Genomic DNA, 13,314 nt, shown 5'->3' on the forward strand with positions numbered 1-13,314 from the left:
CATCAGATTAGCGCGTGCGCGTCTTCGATATTTCCCAATCACTGCGTGGCGACCGCCCCCTCCCCGCTTCACCTCCCTCTCTCTCTCCCTCTCTCTCTCTCACACATACACACACACATTAATTCCCTGCTATCTATCTATCTATCTATCTATCTATCTATCTATCTATCTATCTATCTATCTATCTATCTATCTATCTATCTAATTCCCTTCCTTGACACACGTATTCTTCTTCTTTTCTTTTTCTTCCCTTTCTTTTTTCTCTTTCTGCAGCAGCCATCCCTATGAAGGAAGAGCCATGTAAGTGTGCACAAGTCCAAATTTAGGATGCGTTCCCACAGTCAACAGCATCATCATCATCATCATCATCATCATCACCGAAAACACCATCATTAAACTGCTTTGCAACCAGCAAGAAGTCATATCGGGTGTAGAGACGAAAGCCCTCCAGGATGTGTAAATACCACCTGAAGTTGTGTAACATCTAAAAGTTTGCAGAGGAATTTAATTAAAGCTGCAAATGAGTGCAAACAGACGTGATTAAGGTATAATGATTTGGGGGGGGGGACGCTCACATTTCAGGAGAAATTGGGCATCTTTGGCGTCGTGGCAGCTGTAAAAGATACCATGCAGAAAGTGTGCCAAATGAGCCCCACCGGGAACCAAACCAAAAGGGACACACAACCATGGCATTTATTTTTAGAGAGTATTCCAGAGATGTAGTATGATGCTAAAAGAATGATCAAATGTGATGCAGAAGGTGAAATATCCTGACTTTTAGTCCCTTGGGTCAAGCTCCTAAAACGCTGTATCTGCTTCCCGTAATCCAACTCGACAGCATCTTTTAATAGCCTTAACAGTCTTTCAAACTTCACACTTGTACTTAAACAGGCTTTCAACTCACTATTTGTCGTACAAAAAGCCTAAAGCGAGTCTACTCGAGTGATGTGATAGGGATTTTTTCATGCTGTGTTCACAATACTAGCAACAAAGCTACAAAATGGCCAGACGTGGCTAGCTACATCGACACCAAGTCGCTGTTGAAGTGTTGCTAAAGCGCTCTTTGACGTTGTTATGTCGTCACAGGCTTGTGTACCATATTATGGCACGTTTCCACTAGTACCTACTCGGCTCGACTCGACTTGACTCGGTCTTGTTGCGTTTCCACCAGCGCTAGTACCTGGTACCAGGTACTATTTTAGTACCTCCTCTGCCGGGGTTCCAAGCGAGCTGAGTCGAGCTGACAATGCGACGTCACCAGACTGCAGGTCACTGATTGGTCAGGGAGCGGCGTCACTTGATGAGTCACGAGAGCGACTCGTTCACAAGAATCAAACCCGCCGTTTTTAAAACCCTGGAAACAGAGACCGGGCGTTTTTATTATTTCTGTGAACGAGGTAAACGGATACACGCAAACCAAATGCTCCACGTCCTTAGTTGTGTTTGTTTGTGCCGTATACAAATTACGCCACCGGAGTTTCGGGCCGCCTTGCTATGACGACCCCTCCAACTTTGAGGTGGTACGCTACTGTAATGGAAACACAACCAAACCGTGCCGAGTCGAGAGTAGAGCCGAATAGAGCCAAGTAGGTACTAGTGGAAACGCGGCATTAATGTTTAAAAGCTTTTTGTCAGTACGCTACAATACACAGAAGCTAACCTTAGCTAGCGCGACAACTGCTAGCTTAACAACTAAACAATGCATTTAAAGATATATCTTACAGATGAGGAACTGTGGTTGTGAGAGAAGGGTTGAAACAAAATATATGACTAAACTAAAAAACTAAACTAAAACTTTCAGCTTAGGTCTGTAGTTCGTCACACAGCAAGTAGCGGGCATTGTAGTGTCACGCTCCCGGCTTCTATTGAGCACGAGTTATACGACATGAGTTTTTCCCTCGCTGTGTGAACACAGAATCAGACTTGAACGAGCTCCCCACACTCGCAAAGGATGAGAGACTGACTGATTTTGACATCAGCAGATTTGCACAACAAAGATCGCTCCACATGCGAGTGAACAATTTGCCTACTAGAGTTATTGACCAAATCGAGCCATCAGAGAACCCTGCTTTGTTTTTAGATGTAAGGACATCTTCACTTTTGATCGTTTAGAGTTTAGTGACTGAAGGTAAACGCGAACAGAAACTGGCGTCCCGTTATAAGTAAGATAATAAAAAAATAGTGATACTTTTGATAAAGTAAAGGCCTGTTTGTGGACCTTCGACGAAGTCAATGGATAGAAAGTACTAATGCCACAGTCCATCAGCAGCTCCTCATAAAGCCCTGATGTTTGTCACATTTCTCCTAAACTTGTGCCTCTACTCATCATCCTGTTCGTCTTCAGCCATTTCTTCCTCTTTCTACTTCTTTTCTTCCATACCTCTTTTCTGCTACTCCTTACTTTCTTTCTGTCTTGTTCTGATTGTTCCTTTATTTCGCTGTCCCTTATGTTTTTCTTCCCTTTGCTGCCCCTCCCTCCCTCCCTCTGTTTCACCATCATCCCTTCCCCTCCTATTTGTTTCTTTACAGGATCTTCCTCTCATGGTCTCTTTCTCCTTCCTACCTCCTCCTGTCTCTCTCTCTCTTCTCTCCCTTTGTCTTCCTTTCTCCACTCCCTCTCCTCCTGTCGTTCCTGCAGTTTTCCTCCCTGCCTCTCTCTGTCCCAGGGGTTTCCTTCCGCCTCTAATACCAGCTGACGGTGACTGACAGGCCAAAAGGACTTCTCCAGATACAGGGTGCAGGGGACCAGCCACATCCACTCTCTGTCTCTCTCTCTCACTGTCATACACTCAAACGTGGATGTCACACATCCAAATCTTCATTTTCCTCTCTCTCTTCCTCACGGCCACATTGCTCTTTTGCCGACCACGATTAGTGTGCGTGTTTGTGTGTGTGTTATCTGTCTGAGGTTGTCACGGGCACACAGGGGGAACAGAGCTCATTGTTTCTCAGGGTGACACTGGCCCGACTGCAGTTTAACTGGACTGGCAGACAGGAGGGGGCAGCCACCACACACCTACTCTGTTCGTGTGTGTGTGTGTGTGTGTGTGCGTCCATCGGGGTGCATGCACCTATGTGTGTGTGTGTGTGTGTGTGTGTGTGTGTCGGTTTGTGCTCAGCAGAGATTAAAGAGCGATCATGGATATCATATTCATCGCCTCTGGACAGCGAGGCCAGTCTTCTATCCTGACTGCATGTCTGTCCACCTACCAGCCTAATTACCTGTCTGTCTCTCATGCTCATGTCTGTCTGTCTGTCTGTCCGTCCGCTGGCCGATGATGCTCTCTAGCCTCAGAGTCTGAGGCTGCGCAGTGCTGCTGTGACATTTAGGAAGTGAGATCACCAAAGTTCTTCTTTTTTAGGTTAAGAAGGACAGAGAGAAAACAATCAAATTGAAGATGATGTGAGGAAAAGTCCTCTAATCACTAATCACTAATTCCACTAATCATAACTATGAAGATAATGAAGATATTAGGCAATGATAAATAATAAACAGCCAGCTTAATGGGAAGAAGAAATATGGCTTTAGTTCGTTGGCATATTATTTGGAACGAGTCCTATTGTCGTCACTGGACTAAAATGTGCTGTTTGGAAACTAATTAGGTGTGAATGCTGAAAGGAACAAGTATCACTTTTTCTATTTGTGGCCCTATTTTAGTTTTAATGTTTACTGCACGTTAAGGAGATACATGATATGGCATCATATTTCTTCTAAATAGTCTTAAATAGGTTGTGTTATTCAGGATTAGGTTTTTTGAGTAATATACTATATGCACTGACTACATCTATTGGCCCTCAGCAGTATTTTGTCCATAGCTTCTATGGTATTTCTGTTACTGTTTAAATACAGTTGCTTTACTCATAATTATTCAACCCCCATTGTAAACTAGATGTATTGGCAAAATGTGAAACCTTTCAGCTGTGTTCAATCGAACAAGAACAATTGAAATAGCTCAACACAACTAATATTACAGGTGGTTTCTTCAAATTCACTTTTAATGACTACTACAGTTTCAAAATTATTCAACCCCTTCTGTAAAAGCACCTTCAGTTCTTAGCAGAGCACCCTTTTGCTGTTATGACCTGCTGCAAACGTGATACATTCCCCGACACCAGGTTCTGACAGCGTTCCTGAGGAATCAGAGCCCATTCCTCATGAACAACAGCCTCCAGCTCTCTAATATTCTTGGGTTTGTGTGCTGCAACCAACTTCTTCAAATCCCACCAGAGATTCAAGTGAGGCGACTGTGGCGGCCACTTTAGTATCTTCCAAGACTTTTTCTGAAGCCAAGCCTGGGTGGACTTTGAGGTATGCTTGGCATCATAGTCCTGCTGGAACGTCCAGTGACGTCCAAGCTTCAGCTTCCTCACAGACGTCATTCTCCTGGATTTCCAGATACTTGATTGAATCCATCTTGTCCTCCAAACGCTGCAGGTTTCCAGTGCCAGAAGCCATGCTTCACTGTAGGCAGGGTGTTCTTTATCCATAGATCCATAGACCCTTTTTGCTTTTGGGTCAGTAGTGGTGAGTGTCTTGGGTGTCTACAGTATACTGTTACTGTAGAAACGTACTGCAGGTCTTCTGCAGTCACTCTCAGGTTTTTGGCCTCCTCAGAAATCTGGTGGCAGCCGTTGATAGTTTCCTCTTTCTGCCACGTCCAGGTAGTGCAGCCAGTGTTGCTTTAGCTTTGAACTTGTGAACTATACTTCCAGCAGCATCTTTAGGAACATTCAGTGTCTTTGCTATCTGTTGTTTGTGCAAGGCAACGATCTCATATATTTCTAACATGTAACCAAACGTCACTGTGAACAAACCCCTGGCCGGTCCGAGTATTTGATGTGTTCTATGATGCAACTAATTAAGGGCCTCATTAGTTGCATCAGGTGAGTTTGATTTGCACACACCTGATTTGCAAATAAGTGCTCTGATGAGGGATTCTATTCAGACAGTTTGGAGACTGCAGTAGTAATTAAAAGTCCCATATTGTGTTGAATTTGGAGAAACCACTTGTAATTAATTAATTTGCAATGGGGGTTGAATCATTTTGAGTGAAACTATATATGGATGATATTGTTTGGATTAATTGATGAATTAGCATTTGTGTCCTTAATTATTGTATTAATTGATGTGGTCACACATCCTTGACTTGTGATTGTTTGATGCCACTTGGAGGTAGATATGTTTAATGTATGATGACACTTAAAACCCTTTCTGACAAGGTGAGGCTTAATTCACCTTCCCTTTTGACTTTTTGGATGAATGGATCTAATATTGATTTAGTATGGTAAGGTTATAATGTTCGTCTGTGGTCATTCAACTGTGTGGTCATTTTGTGGTCCTGTTGAACCGTACTTGGTTATACTGGCAAACACCTGTCCGTATAACACGGCACAGTTCAACACCAAACTTTAGTTGAATCTACACGTCTCTGAAACAACAAAAACTGAACATCATAATCTTCATGGAGGGGGGTTTGTTGTAGGACTGTTGCTTTAGACTGCATTAGTTTCAGCTTGGTGTACCTAATAAACTAGCAACTGAGTGCATACATGAAAGTGTTGGGATGCTGCCCATGTAGCTGATGAGGGTCAGACAGAAAAACATTATGATCTACTGAATATTTTAGCAGTAAGGGAGACCGTGTATGGGAGTTCTCCTCATTGGCCTCTAATTGTGAAATGACTCTCAGCAGTATAGTACGACATCTGTAGAGGGAAATGTGTGAAGGACATGGGTTTATTCTATGTGTTGCATTCTGTATTTATGATGCAGAAGTGACTAAAGGCACAAAGGAGCTCCTTTAAATAAATTGTACAGAGGGATGCTTTACTTGAACAGTGTGACACTTCTCAAAATTGCAGATGTGTAACTGTTAAGGAACCAGAGCTCCCAACAGCTGTGCTCTCTTCAGGAAAAAAAAAAGGGTTTGACAGTCTGAAGAAAAGAGACAGAGCCTGTAGGAAGACCTGCTGCTCAAGACAGCTGAAGAGGCTCAATGCCAACACAAGACCAAAGCTAGAAATAACCACATTTCTGTTAAAATCTGTTTTAAAAAGTGCTACTCTGTACTCAGGCTGACATTTTAAAAGAAGCACTCAAACTTTAATTGTAAATATACCGTTTCTTATTTCTCTAAATGGCTTACAGATACAATGATATCACACCTCACAAGATTAATAAAGAAGTCTGGCTGCCACACCTCCAATGTCTGGCAAGTCACATCCACATCGTCCCCACCTACTCAGCCACAAGAAAGAACTGAATTAGTCAAGCCCTGTACTCTATACACTGAGACAGCTGCACGGTATAGGCGGCTGAACCATTGTCAGCGATGTGGATGTAATGTTTCTTCCTTGGACAGCCTGAAAATACCTGCTTCCTCTCTGCCTGATGGCTGCAGTTTGTGAAAAAAGAAGGAAACATCTCTCTGCGGGGATAGAGATGCTATTTGCTAATTTAAAAGAAATTGCGTATTCAAGCAGAACAACGGTGAAGAAAATCAGCAGATGCTCGCTTCTATAGAAATGGTACCTGAGCACCTGAAATGGTTCCCAGGGTCGTGGAAAAGTTCCAGCATTTGAGAAGGACCTTTATTTGTTTGTTAAATCACACTCTTGCAGTGGCTCAGGACACAGTACAGGATTTTATTATTTCAGCCCCAAATTTTACTGGTTTGGAGGAAATAAAATAAGAGAAGATACAGCAGACTACTGAAAATGACCAGTGTTTGCCAAACAAATGATGTGAAAAATTACAAATGATCATTTGGGCAAAATGTCACCTTGAACACTATATTTATTTACAAGAATTCCACAAGAGAAGGTTGCTGCATCAACCAGTATATGTATCAGTATTCATCAACTGTAGATGGACTTTATTTGACATCATCATTGCATGTAATAAGATCCATCGTTAAGGCCTTAGAAACAGTTTTGTATGTATCACTTTCAGAAGTGCTACATATTTTCCCAGAGTGTAAAAATCTCAACCACAAACATTTAGTGTGTTAAGACTGGAAATGGACCTAAATTTGCTACTTAAAGGTAGAAAGTAAATTATAGGCAAAGTGCTAAGAGGATGTGTGAAGAAAGCTTTATGCAACACCCTTAACACATACTATAATACATGCTTACACATATTTAAACAGTTCATGCACAAAGACACACACTCACACACACACACAGCTTAAAAGAACATCTCAGAGGAGAAATCTCAGGTCCCACAGTTTTCTGCAAAACAACACACCCACACACACACACACACACTAAACTCACCCAGAGACAGAGGCAGTCTTCCAGAACAAAACATGCTCGTACACACTCACTCACACACACACACACACACACAGCAAGCCAGGTAAACACAGAGGGATCAGGGTTAACCAGGCATCAGTCGGATGTGCTGTCTGGTGATCGGTGGCCTCCCTGCTGACACCCTCTTGTACTGTATGAGTGTGTGTGACTGTGTGTGTGTGTGTGTAGGTGGGCTCATGCGAGCATGTATTCTCATTGCGTCATAGCACTGCCTGAAGTGCAGAATGTTTTCCCCCCACTGTCTCAAAGAGATGGAAGCAGGAGGAGAGAGGCTATAGCCCTCTGCTTGGTTTCATTAGGGAGCAGTCGACCACTGGGACATTACACAGCGAGCTCTAAAGGAGCCTCTGACAGAGCAGGCATGCAGGCAGTGGGTAACATGGTGTCTGGTCCCAATTATTCCCCATGCCGGTGCCCACACCCGTTTGCATGCATCGAACTGGCTCTCAATCTCGGTGTGCTTTGCCTAATCAAAGGGGAGGCTGGCATAGTTGTGTGAGGCAGCAAGGGCAAAATCACAAATGTTACATTCTTAAATCTTTAAATTTTTAATGGAGCCAGCAGCAGCTAGATTATTCATGCCTTGAACTCAGGGAACAAGCTGTAAAGTCCCAAATAAAGCCGCAATATATTTAGGGTAGGAGGTGTTTAGGATTTCAAGGCCTATCGACCTATAATGTCTGCATCTGAGTCTGGGTCTGTGGAATATCAAAGTAAAGCAACTTTTGTTTAGTTTTAACATCATAATAGGTGACAAAGTGCTCAAACAAGTCTACGATCAGGAATGCAGTCACAACCACAGAGTCATAATTAAGCTTGACGGGTCATTGTAAGAAGAAACTGCAGCTCTCAAATAAATGTAGTGGTCACAAGTACAATATTTTCTTCTGAACTTCAGTGGAGCCAAACTATAGGGTAAAATGGAAATTCTCAAGTAGAGTCCAAGTGTAGTACCTCAAATATGTACAAGTGCAGTAGAAGTACTCAGTTAACCTCCACCACTGCACTCCACCCACCATCTATCCTTTTCAGTCTCCAAGGAAGAAAGAAGAAATCTTTTGAGAGATAAATGCAGGGCTATCTGACAATACAATGTTTTCTCCACAGTAATAAATGGCTCCTCTCATATTATTTCTTGTGTAATCTGAGGATTTAGACACTAGTGCAGGTTGAATGTAGCTGTGGCCTCAGACCTGATGCTCACCTCCCTACTCATCACTGTGTCGTTGTATTTTCCTGTTTTTATTGATGCATCAGCACAGTGATGTTCTGATGCAGCACGCTGGCACAAATTCAATTATTAGATGTAGGTTTGGTTATTTAATAAACAGTTGTCCTAGCATATGACTAATTAACATGCGCTCTTGCTATTTATAGGCATATTTTTGAAGTGGAGGCGCCATTAAGTGAATTATCGCCTGTCACCGCATCCAGCACTTCTGTTGAAATAATCAAATCAGATATGTAAAATGCAGCCTATAATCTCATTTTCGAAACCTGATTACATTTTGTTGACAGGACATTGGTGGGTCTGATGGTTGCTGGGCGTGACAGTGTGGCGCACTGCAAGGTTGTCACGTCCTATACAAAATAGTCCTCTATGTGCTGAGTAATTTTCAGGACCACTGGACCAACAGAACAACACAAAACAGTTGGGTACCTGCATGGCCAAGTGCCAAAAGGGTCAGAGTGAAAGTACCTCAAGCAAGTGTTGAATGGTGACTTACGTGACAGCTGGCAGGGTTGAGAAGCCAGAGATGAACAGACAAATGGACCTCTGCATGTTTAATTACTATTTATCGTGCAATGAGGGATTATTGGCAACATTACAGGTGAGATCGCAGCCGTTCTTACCTGTAATTAGCGTTGTGTTAATAGGTGGCCATTAACAACTTTGCCCCATCCACTTATAAGGCGATAATGTGTCAGTAATGAGTTTACTTTTCTGCCAACACACACAAAAAAAAACTGTTAATGCATGTTTAAGGGAGACAACATTTTAACAAAAGTTCAGCATTTTTCCAAATCCTTTCGCATGCAGTTGAGTTATGCAGAGTTACTTCCATTTTTGTAAGCATCATAGTCTGCAGCTCGTTTTCATGCCATTAATCAGTGCAGGTTTACAGTCGTCTAGTTTCCCATAAAGGGGCTGACTGTGCATATACAGGCAGATCAGTGGAATATCTGCAGTGCTATTTCATATCCCATGTAGTGGTCAGTGTTTAGAAATACATATGCAGCTCCAAATTGCTAAACTACAAAGCCACAAGATGGAAAGTATAGTTCTAAAGATCAGGTATTATGGCTATTTCTTTGAGCCCAATTACAGCAGCCACTGAATTTTAAGCAGCTCTGTGTGTGTGTATTCGACAGAGCAGCTTTGGGTCTGCGAATTCATTAAAGGGAGCAGTTCCTACAACATAACAGGGGGTCATGGTTTCTTCTAGTTTTTGTGTTCTTGGTCATACAGGATGCAGTTATCTTCTTTATTTGTCAGGCTGTAGCTGTGCTCCTTTTTGAGAGAGCACTCAGCAGAAACAAGAAACAAACTCTCTGGGAAATCTGCCATCAATATTACATGATATCCATCTACTATCAACGACAAAGTAAACCCACTCAGAGCAGGCATATTTAATATCTGGAACTGTACCTTGAGTGCCCATGTTTTCTCTCTATGTTTAGATAGAAAATGAAAAGTCTAGCCCGAGTTGCAAAGTCTGATTTGATCTGGGAAGAAAAATCTGATAACAGAAACATGCTTTTGACTTGTAGATTTCGGCATGTGGTGAACATTATATAGACTCCTATAACCTCAGTCCATTCCCCTATAATGTTTCCAAGGCTATCCATTATACAGAGCAAGCCCCCACTCTGTGAGGATATTCAGAAATCTGTGTTGTACTCCTTTTATTAGGAAAGCCTCGAAGCTTCTCGAACCGCAACAACAACCCTTTGGAGTGTAACTGTTTTTAGTTCAGAGGATTTTAGAGCCGGTCTCACAACATGTGCTTGGGACACTATGACTCATGTTGAGGTGCTCGTGGCTCAACGTGGTTTACACTGCGTATTACATTAGTGGCAGACAAATTAGCGATGTGGGAATTAGTCAGCCTCTTACAGTTTCACAGCTACAGCATATAAATACGTAATCCTCTCACTCTCAATGGGTTTCTTCGTTTTGTCAAACACAAAAAGATCTGTTTTTCCTTTTCACCCCTCACACAAAATTAAGAAAATGTTGAATGAGATGCATGCAGAGATACGCACAGACTAAAAAGATACAAAAATTCTGAAATCTGCAATGTGCAGGCAGTCACCACTGCATGTGCTGCCCAATGAAGGCTGTTTGTTTTGTATTTTGCCTGCCATTGTGGCTAAATGCTTTGTCCAATCCCTGTCCTTGAATTAACACTATCATCATTATTATTATTAGCAGCACGGTGGTGCGCTGGTTAGCACTGTTGCCTCACAGCAAGAAGACCCCAGGTTTGAACCTGGGGTCTTCCTGTGTGGCGTTCTCTGCATGTTCTCCCCTATGCTTGCTTCTCCAGGTACTCCGGCTTCCTCCCACAGTCCAAAGACAGTGTGTGTTGGCCCTGTGGTTGGCCGGTGACCAGTCCAGGGTGTACCCTGCCTCTCGCCCCAAAGTCAGCTGGGACTGGCACCAGCTCCCTCATGACCCTGATGGATAAGCGGTATAGATAATGGATGGATGGATGGATTATTATATTAGTTAATTAGTAAATTAATACAAAATAAATCAGTAGCGATCCTTCTAAAACCCTGTTATGACTTTTACACCTTTAGGTGGTCAGCCTTAGTCTGCTCGGTGCTCCATCAGAGCCATGAACAACCCCATTGTGGCCGATTCGGACCTCACTAAACCGTCCCATCAGTAGCAGCAGCGGCAGTGTGTATAAATATAAAGGGCGGGGACTTAATCAGTGCGACCTTATGACCCACGCTCTTTGGGAATTCCTAATTCATAGGAAATAATTACCACCACCAGTCCCTGTCACACGTGGGGTTAACCATGCCTCTTGGCAAAGGGTGTGTTGCAATGTCCACTGGGAAGTGGAGGAGAAATAACAACGATACAGCCTCTGGCTTGGTTCAGGTTTGGGTCCCAAATTTTGCATTCGACTGCCAGGTGGGTTCACTGGGGTCTGAAAGGAGCGGGTTCAGGCCAAGCTTGGGTCTTATTTTAGCCCCACACTGATCTCTACATAGCCCTTCCCTTCTCTCTGGTAAGACTCCTCTGAGTGGTCATGGGTAAACGTGTGGATTAGGGCCCACAAGCCGGGTTTCTCATCATAAATGAATAGCTAGGTGTATTCACTTTTCACTTTTAATTCACTCTCACATACTTGAAGATTAGGTAGAGAATTAAGTAGCACAGCAGAAATAGCAATGAGATCAGTGTTGGAGAAATGTCAGAGGAGGATGTCTGATTTTGACCTTTCCCATTTTCTCTCATTCACACCTATACCCCCAGTGCATACAAAAACTCAATTTCCCACAGTTCCCAGGGTGCAATACCTCTCTGTGTCACATTAATAGACTGAGGTAACCTGATAGTAGTAGTTACGTATTAAGAGAAACGTTCACCTTGACTCTCCTTTCTAACACCTATGTGATTAGCTGTCATCACCTCTCTTTCTTTCTCTCTGTCTTTTCTCCCTTTACAGCCCTTGTTCTTTTCAAAGAGCCCCATTCTGCTCTATCTTTTGAGTTTCCCTAAAATCTCAATCTCTTTGTAGCCTCCTACTTTGTGTTGGTCAGAAGTCCCAATCTTACTCAAAGAATTAATAAATATATAGTGTCTCCACAGTCTGAGGATCATACATACATGAGGTATGAGGGATCTTAGAGAGGGGAGGACGGGGAAGAAAATGAATAAAAACCAAGTGGGGAGGGAGGGAGGGAATAATAATTTACCAGTACTCACAAAAGAGATCTTCTGTGGGGCTTTTATTTTTATGGCCTGACGCACATGGCTCACCAGTGTTGTGCTTGCATGTACAAGTGTATGTGTGTGTGTTAATGTGCATATACTGTGTGTGTCTCCGGAGCCCACACTCAGCCCAGTGAACAATAATAAACCTTCGTAAACTAACAGCCAAAGAATTAAACCTTCGCCCCACGGCCTAAACTATTAACACACACACACACACACACACACACACACACACACACACACACACACACACACACAAGCCCACACAAAACATAAATGGTCATTCAGGCAGGGTACACCGACCATGCCACCTTAACAAAAACCTGCATTTCCACGTACAAACTGCACGTGTTGTGTAACTCTTTTAATTCAGACACACTTGTAAATTCAATATAGAAGTTAGATTTCTATACTACATACAAGTGTGTCTACAGTGCATCTTGTCACACCCAATTTTGGGGGTGTGTGCTTGTAACAATGTGACTGTGATACTTCTATCTTGAGAGGAGATGTATTAAGTATACGGTGTACATTCTGTGTGGTTTCTATGTTTTGCTTTGTGTGTGTGGTCTGTGTGTGTGTGTGTGTGGTCTGTGTAAGGTGTACGTAATAAAGGTTTTCATTTGGTTATGGGGCTTCAGAAGGGCCGTCCAGAGAAGCCTTAGATTGGATCTGCTGTGTGTCCGAGGAGAATGGGAAATAACATCAGCCGTCAGGAGAGGAAAGGTGAAAAATAACCTGTCATCACTTCTCTCTCTCTCTCTCTCTCTCTCTCTCTCTCATTCTCTTCTTGCTGGCTGTCCTCCCTCTAACCTTTGGAGTGTTCCCTCTCTCTCTCTCTCTTCCTCACACATCTAAAACTCACTGGCTCATAGCTTTTCTCACTTGTTTTTACTCTCTCTTGTTCCATCAGTGCTTGCTGCATAGTGATTTGCCCCTCTCTCTCTCCTATCTCTCTCTCTCTCTCTCTCTCTGTCTTGTTTATGGAGGTTTATTAACTACAAAACTGAGGAGCAAGTGCAAATCAAATTCAGGCTGTAATC

This window comes from Pempheris klunzingeri, chromosome 5 (assembly GCF_042242105.1).
Source record: "Pempheris klunzingeri isolate RE-2024b chromosome 5, fPemKlu1.hap1, whole genome shotgun sequence".
NCBI lineage: Eukaryota > Metazoa > Chordata > Actinopteri > Acropomatiformes > Pempheridae > Pempheris > Pempheris klunzingeri.